The sequence below is a fragment of the Hermetia illucens genome, chromosome 4, assembly GCF_905115235.1.
Source record: "Hermetia illucens chromosome 4, iHerIll2.2.curated.20191125, whole genome shotgun sequence".
Taxonomy (NCBI): Eukaryota; Metazoa; Arthropoda; class Insecta; order Diptera; family Stratiomyidae; genus Hermetia; species Hermetia illucens.
Window position 1 is genome coordinate 65,905,961 of NC_051852.1, and position 10,851 is coordinate 65,916,811.

At 40.4% G+C, this 10,851-nt stretch overlaps 1 protein-coding gene across 15 annotated transcripts in view; it reads right to left on the reverse strand.

The window, feature by feature from the left end:
- Positions 1–8,471, reverse strand: part of LOC119655729 (spectrin beta chain) — a 135,135-nt gene extending 126,664 nt beyond the window's left edge. For 11 of the 15 annotated variants that reach the window (XR_005249948.1, XR_005249947.1, XM_038061779.1 and 8 more), the window contains exon 1: positions 7,587–8,470. The gene's annotated coding sequence lies outside the window, so the exon portion shown is untranslated. Of the gene's footprint in view, positions 1–7,586 lie in introns of all 15 variants that reach the window. The other 4 variants (XM_038061778.1, XM_038061776.1, XM_038061768.1 and 1 more) reach the window with 3 other exon arrangements.
- Positions 8,472–10,851: the final 2,380 nt, after the last annotated feature.

Consider the following 10,851-nt stretch of genomic DNA (forward strand, 5'->3'; position numbering starts at 1 on the left):
AACACCCCCCCCCCCTTCTACGCATATGTTATTCGTTCCAATATGTTGTTTATTGAGGCAAATAACCGAGGCTGTAACATAAATCAGACTATAAACCTCTATCGGAGTAATCTCGGAAACCAAACGATCGATTGTCAACGACAGGAATGATGTTATTAATGACTGAAGAAAATTTGAGTTTCGGGATTTTTGGCCTAGCGTTTGGGAGAATCTTAGAGAATGAGGTCAAAGCCTCATTATAAATTGGGTCAACATCCCCAGTTACTAAGTTTCTCCTGACTATTGGGTTCAGGGAGTGATACAAGTGGAGTATTTGAATTGATCCTCTAATTATTCCGGTTGAAGAGTCCACATCGAGCTCAAGTGGAACTTCTTGCAAAAAACATTGCGTAGTTGGTAGGGCAACTCGATTATTGTTCACTATCCCCCGGTATTGATTGATGGCGTTCTGTTTCGGAACATGATTAGTTCCGGGAAACAGATTATAAACCAACCATGGAAGCGATTCCTGTTGGATTCCGTTCCAAATCCGCAACACGGCAATAGACGCGGTCGATAAATTTGTTCGGTTGGTTCGTCCGAACCATACGACACTTAGATCTTCTATCCCAAGTGATTGGCCACCAAAACGTTCATGGGTGGAGAACCTCCAGAGGGAAATGGAAACGTTCTGTTTATCCACGGTTACTTATTTCGCAGGATTAACCTCCGATATTCGTAACTAACCCGATGGTCATGTCGTTACCTGCAAGCAATGATACGCGTCTAGTCGCCTACAGCTTTCCGTTTCCAAATCAGGTCATGGACAAAATAATAGGTGTGAACCTCCAGTTAAGGGGGTCATCCCGTGTGTCGGATCCGCGGAATCGAATTTTTTTTTGTCATCAATTGTATCTAGATAGATAGGTGTAGAATATATGGGCAAAGTAATTTTTGATATTCGGAGTCGTTCGGAAATTATAGTGTTAAACTCGTGACAAGTCACATGCCAGATTTATGTCGATGGTTGTAATAAAGCTCGTATTTATCGTTCCGAATGACGTTCGAATGACTTCGCTAAAAGGACAAGAATTGAAGCCAAGGCTGTACATGTGTTTCTTGAAGAAACCTAAGGTTAAGGGAGGGGGGTTTTATGGCTAAAAATCGCATTCTACTTTTTAAATGCGTTTTTCTCGAAACCGCATGTTGAAAATCGGCTGCCACCATAGCCCAAAATCTATCCAACCAAATTCTTTGAAATTTTCACGAACTAGGATAATTGCGTTTCATTCAGTACGTTTTTTTATTCATTGAAGAAGTCGTAAAAAACGCCAAAATTAAAAAAAAAAAGTTTAACACGAAACAAAAAATTTAGTTTTTAAAATTTTTTTAATAATCCTAGTGTGCGGACTGTAGTTAAGTCTGTACGTTAAAACGCCGTTTTTTGGAGATGGGTGTATAAATTGCTCTGTATTTAAATAACGAACTATGTGATCGGATTGGAAAAATTACTATGCACGCTCAAGATATTAATAAATCTATGAAGAAAAATTCGTATTTGCATCTTTCTTTAGTTCTTCACAAAAAATTTCTAAAAAAAAGCCAAAAAAAAAACGGCCTTCACACGGGATGACTCCCTTAAGTAGTATAAATTGTGGAGAAAAACTATATATGTATGCATATTTTACAAAACAAAACCAGTTTCTTTCGGAACGCAGTTTAGTTTAGTTAAATGGGGGGAGCCGCAGCTCCGAGCACTCAGGCCATTATTAGGCCCATTGTACTATTCGGAACGCAACTTGGAAACCCGCCATAAATACATTCTTGCATTATAGTAGTAATATAGGCTCTAACAGGAAGCCTCATATTGGCAAGAAATCCTACTTACTAGCAAAGTTACAGTGGGTCAAATTTGTTTTTTTTTTCGAATTTTCCTCGTAAAGTTTCCTGTATCATAAGATAGCATATGTACATAGAATGTCAATATCACATATCAAAATGAATAGTCTGACAAACTTAATACAAATAGAACCATGGAGCATTAAATATTTTTTGACATAAAAAATCCACAACAAGTCGGAAAACCGGAAGCTGAACGGTATGAAAGCTTTTGTGTATTTCTCATATAAACAGATTTGAGTGTGCATTTGCCTCATTAGTACGTAGCACGTAATATATGCATATATTATGTGAGAGTATCCACTTTTGGGTGATAGTGAGATTCATAGTTTGGAATTTGTAAAGAAACGACAACTTTGACCTTTAGTAATAGTGCGATTTCCACCAAACCTGGTAGGATCATGCTCTATGATATAACCTATATTACTGCAATTGTAGATGAGTCGAAAAATACTTCCCAAAATCGGTGTCATGCCAACCATGCCCATTGACTGTATTCAAACAGAGCCTCGCTGACACCTGGTAGCAAAACCCAAAATCTGTAAGGACAAATATGAGGATCCCCTATGTGATAGAATCCAAACTGGAGTAAGAGTTACTAGTGCCTGGTGCAGGGAGCTGGTGCTCAATTCAGACAAAGCCACCATAGTACTATTCTCCTGGAAACGTAATCACCTGGGAACCATTGGGTTGCGTGGCATGGAGATGAAACGGGAAACGGAGGACAAATATTTGGGAATTACCCTAGCACAAAGATTACTCTGGAAGACGCATGCTCGAAACACTTGTCGGAACTAGTTTTATTGGAATATGACCACAGTTGTTCCTATCAACGTTTGTGAATAAATCTGGGGGCAAATGAAATTCCCTATTCAAACCATTTTGTAGCCCATAGTAAATTAAATTTCTGTTAAACTGTATCTAAACAAGTGGGGATATCGAAGGCTCGGCGCTCCAAAGGCCTAATCAGTCCCGAGTCTGCACGGGGACTCATCTTAAGTGGCAAATTGGTCACGAAACCTTACCAGGGGTATACTTGTACCATGGGAACCGGGATAGCCCCTGGACTCTCATACTTCGGGTGAACTCCCGTTATATGTGAGTACAGCTCGGTTGGCCCCCCTAGTGGGAGTTTCATGGTGGTTGTGCTCAAGCGAGAAGAGACCTTCGGGCCTCAGCGTGGGGTTGCGTTTCAACATAGTTCGATAGAGATTTAGGTATATCTTGCATCCACCAGTATGAATGCTAAGCCATGTACTTGGTATAGACTGGTACCGTTGTTGCTGGTTTCAGCGGGGCTCTGATTGTGGTCACAAAATCAATCCGTGTCTTAAGAAGACCGTAGGATTAAGTCTCCACGACAGGTACCTACGTTAAACACTCAAGGGCTTAACTGTCAGCGCAACTGAAGTCGAGGAGGCAATAAAACGAATTAAATCGGGGAAAGCCACAGGACCTGACAACATCGCAGCTGAGCTCTGGAAAGTGAAGAGCTGGGACTCAACACTGTGAATTCTTTAATCGGGTTGTTCAGGACGGAAGAACATCTGATTACTGCTCCAATATGGAAAAAGAAAGGTAATCCAGCAGAATGGTCAAATTACCGGTTACTTTCCCATACCATGAAGACTTTGGAACGCATTCTTGACAAGCGTATTCGCGAAATCGTTGAAATAACCGTGAATCAAGCCGGATTTGTCAAAAACTGCGGAACTACTGATGCAAAAAAACGCTGCGCGGTTACTCATGGAGAACCACCGTGAGAAGCATCGCCCTCTTTACATTGCATTTCTGGATCTAGAGCAAGCGTTTGACCGTATGCCACACGAACTCATCTGGTATGCTTTACGACAACACTTAGTGCCAGAAAAACTCGTGCGCTAGGTTCAATCTGATCCGAAAAGTAAAGTTCGAAGTGTGGCGGGTGTATCAAAACCGTTCCGTGTCTCTGTTGGTGTTCATCAAGATAGGGCCCTCTCACCATTCCTTTGTTCTTGTTATGGACATCGTCACACGAGATATCCAACGTCCAGCACCCTACACACTGCTTTATGCAGATGATGTTTTCCTAGCATCTGATAGCAAAAATGATCTCGAGCAACTTGTCCAAAAATGGAATGATCGCCTCAGGCAACACGGTCTCAGACTGAATCCTAAACAAAACTGCATTTTTGACGACCGATCCCCATGAAACAGACACAATCACTGAGCGATTTAAGTACCTTGGGTCGACGCTATCAGCCAATGGAGAACTGCGTGATGAAATTGCTTTACACATTAACGAAACCTGGATGAAGTGACGTTCCACAACTGGTATTCTCTATGATCGACGTATCAACGAATGTCTCAAATCTAAAATTTGACGTAATGTCGTCCGTCCTGCCGTCTCTATGGTTCTGAGTGTTAGCTGACTATAAAAGACAATGAACGTCTAGCGATAATGCAGACGAAGATGTTGTGTTGGACTAGTGGCGTAACACGTTTTGATCACATCCGAAATGAGGATATCCGCGACCGTTATGGGGTTGTACCGATCGTGGAAAAATTGCTTTTCACTTGCCAAGATTGGTCGGGGTTCCGCCCCACGTACTCGACGAGGGCGATCAGACCCGAGTCTGCAAGGGACTCATCTGAAGTGGCTCTGCCACGAAGCCTCACCAGAAGTTACTTGGTACCATGGGAATCGGGATGGCCCTCTGAGAGCATATGCTCCAGGAGAATTCCTGGAGGATGTGTTCTCGGCCCGGTTATTTGCGGTTGGCCCCCTAGTGGGAGTTTCATGGTGGTTGTGGTTATGCCTCCATCGCGGGCAGAGCTCCTCGGAGCTCGAGCGTGGAGTTGCGCTGTACAACTCGGGTGCCGTACTCCTTAGTTGCGGCAGAGGTGTTAGATAGGCCTCGCATCCACTGGTATGAATGCTGAGCCTGCACTCAGTATAAACCAGGACCGCAGTGCTTGCATGGCGGATTGATCTGATTGTGGTCCCAAAATCAATCCGTGATCGAAGAGGACCGTGGGATTATGCCTTCACGGCAGGTACTCACATTAAACCCCCAGGACTTTCATGCCAAGATTGGTCTGAACATCGAAGTCGATGGTAAATGATCAAAAGGCAGGCCCAAACAACGGTGGCTTGATATGCTGGATGGGGATTTAAAAGCCTCGAGATTGCGCCCAGATCAAGCATTCAATACAGCCAAATGGCGAAACCGATCTCGACAAGCCGACCCCGCTTGTGAACTGGACAAAGGCTGAAGAAAAAGAAGATAGAGGGATCTTACGTCCGCATCCACTTGATATCGGACCGGACTAAATGGGGAGCAACTTACTCGCTCTTTTTTTATCCACGGACCCTTTGTTTAGGGTTTAGCATCTAAAATTAAAAAATATTAGGCAAACATGACTTTACGGTGTTTTACCAGAGCAGAGGCAAATCGTCAGACGCTGCTTCACATCTGTACTGGGAGCAGCATGTTCTGTGAATTATATTGAGCGTATACTTTGGACCAAAGCTGAAAATATTTTTAAGGATTAAAGAGTCTTAGTCCGCATCCACTTGATGTCAGACCGGACCAAATTGGAAGCACGCTGCTCCCAGGGCAGAAGTTGGCAGCGTCTCCTGACTTGCCTCTGCGGTGGTAAGAAACCGTAAAGCCGTCTTCGCCTAATAATTTTTGAATTTTGAGTACTAAGTCCTAAACGAAGGGTCAATGGACCAGCTATAGTTCTACAATCAAATGGTGACCCAAAACCGTATTAATAAATGAATAGTGCGTATATGTCTGGTGTGCATATTATTTTGTCCAGCTTTTGTATATCACAACCCAACTACCGTGCGGTGTTTCTAGCGATTAAATTAAATGCACATAATGAGACGTTATATTTTTACTAGTGATTATTTATTTTATATTGATATTTCGGGAACGATTTGCTCTTTTCTTCAGTGATATTGCGGGAACACCTGACTCCCTTCTTTAATGAAGAAGAAACAAGTTGTCCCCGAAATAACGATATAAGCATACCAGGAAAACCACTAGCGAAAAGAAAATCGTATCATGATATACATTACTAAATCACAAGTTTTCTCGAGAATATGCTGGTCAGTTGACCAATTCTTAAAAATAGCAAACGCGGAGCCAAGAAAGTTTGTCGCTATTACTTACCAGAGCAACAGATTCCACAAAACAAAACGGTAAAATGATCACTTACGACAGCGAGCCAGATTTGCCAGCCAGTCGAAAGCAGATACCAAAGTGTTTAGGATTTCAAAAAGACAGGAAGATAACGAATACATTGTTCCGGAGGAAAACTCTCCTACCACCTTTCCATTCTCTCACTCGAGAGCTATATTCAAATAATTTTCCCAAATTTAGGATGACCACCTCTGCAGATCTATTTAAAGAAAATAGTCGGAGGGTCGCCTTCAATGAGGGCGTTATACTCCCCTCAGAACTACACAATCCACCAAGATAATATGGAGTTACCTCTGGGATCAGCGCAACCTGGTAAACGATGTAAATCTAAAATGTATAGCAGCATTGTTCTTCGTTTGAGATAAAGATATTGTTGGATCAGGGACATAAATTGTTATGAGCTCAATCAAAAAGACATTTGTATCCGGTAGTGCATCGCACCCATCGTCCAAACATACCAAAAGAAGCACCCTGGATGTAATGATCATGTCATCTAAACCAACGATTTACCATCAATGTGTATGATGGTATATCGCTGATTTAGATTTGACGATGGCTTGACACGCCAAACAACACCCTGAAAACCTTTCAGCTTCACCCGGATCGAAATAGCAAATCGATCTTAGTGAGACCCAATTACCGGCAGATGAAGAATACATTAGATTTTGAATGTGAGAGATTGGGCCAACATGGTTAGTACGAATATAGTGGAATAATTATACACATTTTAGCGTCTGTTTCTCCGAAAATGGTTTTTAATCATATTTGTACGATATATGTAGGACTTGTTGTGAGAGACCTAAGAAAAAGAGTCCAACAAATTAATAATTGTGTTAATAAGACTCTGAAATTTTCAAAAGGTAATCGTTTTGAGAATCCACACCAATTTATTTCTGATTTTAACGAAAGAATTTAGTTCCAGGAATACACAAACGGCAATGGAGTTTGTATTGTTTCAAACGTACTCCAGAATTTTTATGTATTCCTTTCATTTGAAATCTGGACTACTGAAAAGTATCGATACGTGACTGTGGATTGGACACTAAAGATACTTTTTTAAAGTCCATATTTCCCGTAGTTCCATTTAGTACAATCAAATATAAAGGATTCATCTGTACAGATAAACAACCAAGCTTAACTTGCTATATCACGCAATCAGTGTCATACATCATTGCCACCAACTACCTTTCCTAATATATAAATGCACATACATAAGTTTCATACATGTACACACACTATAAAAGTTCTCACCGCCATTCGATGCCATCATCATTCGGATATTGATTAAAGTACGGCAAAAGTAAGAATGCAGAATTACGCTTTCAGCTTGAAAAAATTTGGTTGTATTTGCATTTTGTTTGTTTCAACCGCGATTAAGTACTGTGGCTTATTTTTTGGCGTTGGATAACTAGTATGAGAAAATATCGCACAACCCAAGATTCCTAAACACATTAGGGTACGATAAGGAAATTTACTAATTTGAGGCCAAATTCTATAATTTCATATCAAACTTACTTTTTATATTTTTAGTCAATATCAGTGCACTTCGGAAGAACACGAATGTTTATGCTGGTGCACTTTATCCTTCTGAATCACTCAGAAATGTACTCCTAAAATATGACAAGGCGAAAACTCTGAGACCACCCCGACGAAAAAATCGTTTATAGTTCACGAAAGCAGGTGCAAATTGCATCCAACGATTACTGTCTTTTTTTTCACCAAAATGCTTCCGTTGTGCTTTTGACTCCTTTTTCCTACTTCCACAAATTCGAGAAAATCACTACGCCCGTCCAATATCGTACCAGAATTAATAATGGCGACTGCCGAATGACAGTGGTGTACAAAACTACTTAACCCCGAGCGTCAAAAGCAATAGAGATATGTTACTCCGTAAGCAAGAAACAGCCAGCAATACAAATAATGAGTTTGCGCTGTGGATTTTTGCTACTTTACGTTTTCATGTAGTGTCCGCTCTCTCGTTTACCAGCTCTACAACCCTTTCACGAATTGTTACGTTGAACCTACTTCACTTAGTTAACTATATCGGAAATCATTCCATTTCTTGACTCATATTTGCCTCGCACACCCGATTCCAAAATTTAACAAGACAGTCCTACCCAATGCGATTTTCACAGATGATGTCACCGCTCAATCTTTGATACCGGATGGATCTAATCTAACGTTCTCTCCAGGGCGTTGCCCATATGCAACTTACCCAACTTCAATTAACGCAAGTCCCTAATACACTTAAAATAATGTCACATCGAGTCTTGCTTTGCGTCTGTTTATTGTCGACGGGATTTTCTCTTTATTTTTCAATTTTAATTGTACACACTTTCCAAAACAGTCATCCTTATTTTGTTCCAAATCGATAGCGAACTGCCAGTAACAGCATGAATTTTGCCGCTCTTCGATATAACTAAATTTGTTCACTTCTCTTAAAAATAATCAAGAGAATACAAGATTCAAAACCTACATTACAAATAGCCACCATCCAAAAATGTTACTCATACACATCTATATTTTATCAATTTTTGGCGATGATACGAACGTCGTATTTCCACTGTTCAGATTCGGCGGCGAAGTTTCAGGATAAAATTAAGGGGGGGAAACCATATTAGGAGGTTCTCAGAATCGACATTTTTTCATTGAGTAGATCGTTAACTTAGCTATCTTAGGATACACTGCAAAATTTTCATAGTGAAATTCGCGTCCCTCTCTAGAGGGACTCATAATATCTATATTATGAGCGTTGAACCGAACGATTGTCGGGTACAGGCTCAGGCTCGAGCGCCCAGGAAGTAGTCAAGGTAGTCGCAAAATTACGTTTTTCACATTTGCGGGAATTTTAAATCTAAAAGTAGTAACCGATCGTTATGAAATTTGTGGGTATAATTCTTAATAAAATTGCCAAGAAAAATATTTTCAGTATTTTCAAAGGTGCTATTTTCGCATTATTTGTAAAAAAAAGTTGCGAAAATTGAAAATTCTTTTTTTCAACAGCTGCCAAATATTTGATTGTGATTATTTTCAAAAGTATTCAGGTTTATATTCATAGAAAATAAGTTAATAATGTAAAATCAAAAGTTTTTTTTTGGTTTCAAATAAAAATTGAAGTCGTTATACGACCCGGAGTTGGGAGGACTCTTCCTTCATCGAAATAATGCCACAACTTTTATTTTAGGCTATTCTTCGGAAGATAAGTAATATAATGTCTAAACTTTTAATTTTAATTTTCCTCACTAAAAAAAATATGAAAAAAGGACGTGGAAAAATGCGTTCTAATGTGTTTTCTCCCTTAAGTGAAAGTGAACTTTAAGAACTTGTTACTCCATATGTAAGTAAAACTTTAAACATACCGTAATATTTCAAATTTTAATAAATAAATATTCGTCTCTTCTCTCAAATCTTTTAGCAGCTAAAGAATATGTGAAACAGAAAGTTGTAGCTGGACGCGCATTAGCTTCTTGAAAATTGAGCATTATTAGAAGTTTAGACACGAAGTAGTAGACGTAGCCACGAAAAATTGTTGGGAAAAATAGCCACTTTATTTGTTATTCAAATCTAGGCGTATTTACCTATTCTCCAGCAAGTATCGCTACCATACCCAAGAAGCTGTACCCTGTATGGGTATCTCTTTCCACATGTCGATTTTTCCTGGATTCAAGTATCATTCGACATGGGATCCCATTCGCTGCTTTTCAAGTTCAATTGATTTTTTGCCACATTTCTCCAATCTCAACTGCACGTTGATATTCCTGCTGAACTGGACGGTGATGCTCAGCAAGTAGCGAAGTTGGTTCTCGTCTTTGTCATACAATTTGATGTCGTCAATATACATTAAATGACTTAATGTACATTTCGACAATATGCCATCTTTGACTTCGAGCTCGTATTTTCTTTTATGCAAAAGATGAGATAGTGGATTCAAAGCCAAACAAAACCATATCGTGCTTGAAGAGTTGCCTTGGAAAATGCCACGCCTGATTGGTATCTCTCGTGATGTTTGTGAGGATATCGATAGCTTCGTGCTCCAATTCTTCATTACTATTTTCAGAAGAAGAACGACATTCGGGTTGATTTTATACAAGCGTAACACTTGTAGTAACCACAAATGTGATATGGAGTCAAAGGCTAATTTATTATATAATCGATGTAGGCTCTCGAGATATTTCGTTTCTGATAGACAGCCTGCTTTAACATACAGCGACCGAATCGATTATAAACTGTTCTTTACAGCCTCGGGAGCCTTTTGCGCATCCTGTTTCCTCCTCAGTTACTAATTTATGATGTTAAGATCTTTTCAGATGTTAGCGCACAGAGCTGAAGTGAAGACCTTCTAGATGGTAGGAAGACAAGTAATTGGTCGACATTTTGAAGGGCAAGAGACACCCTGTTCCTTCGGGGTTGAATTTTGAAGGGCTACTTCTACGTCAGCTTTATACGCCAGGCATGGTCATTCCGCGGAGGGCCTGGCAGACAAACGACAGATGGCAACGGGGAGACGGGAGGCGACAGACAAGAGGCGACATACGACAGAAGCCAGAGGATAGAGGATAGGGCATAGCGGATAGAGGACAGAGGATAGAAGATAGAGGCTAGGAGGATGGAGATAGAAGATAGAGGATAGAGGCTAGAGGATAGAGAATAGATGATAGAGGATACAGGATAGACGGCAGAGGATAGTGGATAAATGAGAGCGGATAGAGGAAAGAAGACCGACGAGAGAAAGCAGGAGGCAGAAGGGAGACGACAGGTGACAGGCAAAATTGGCGGGACA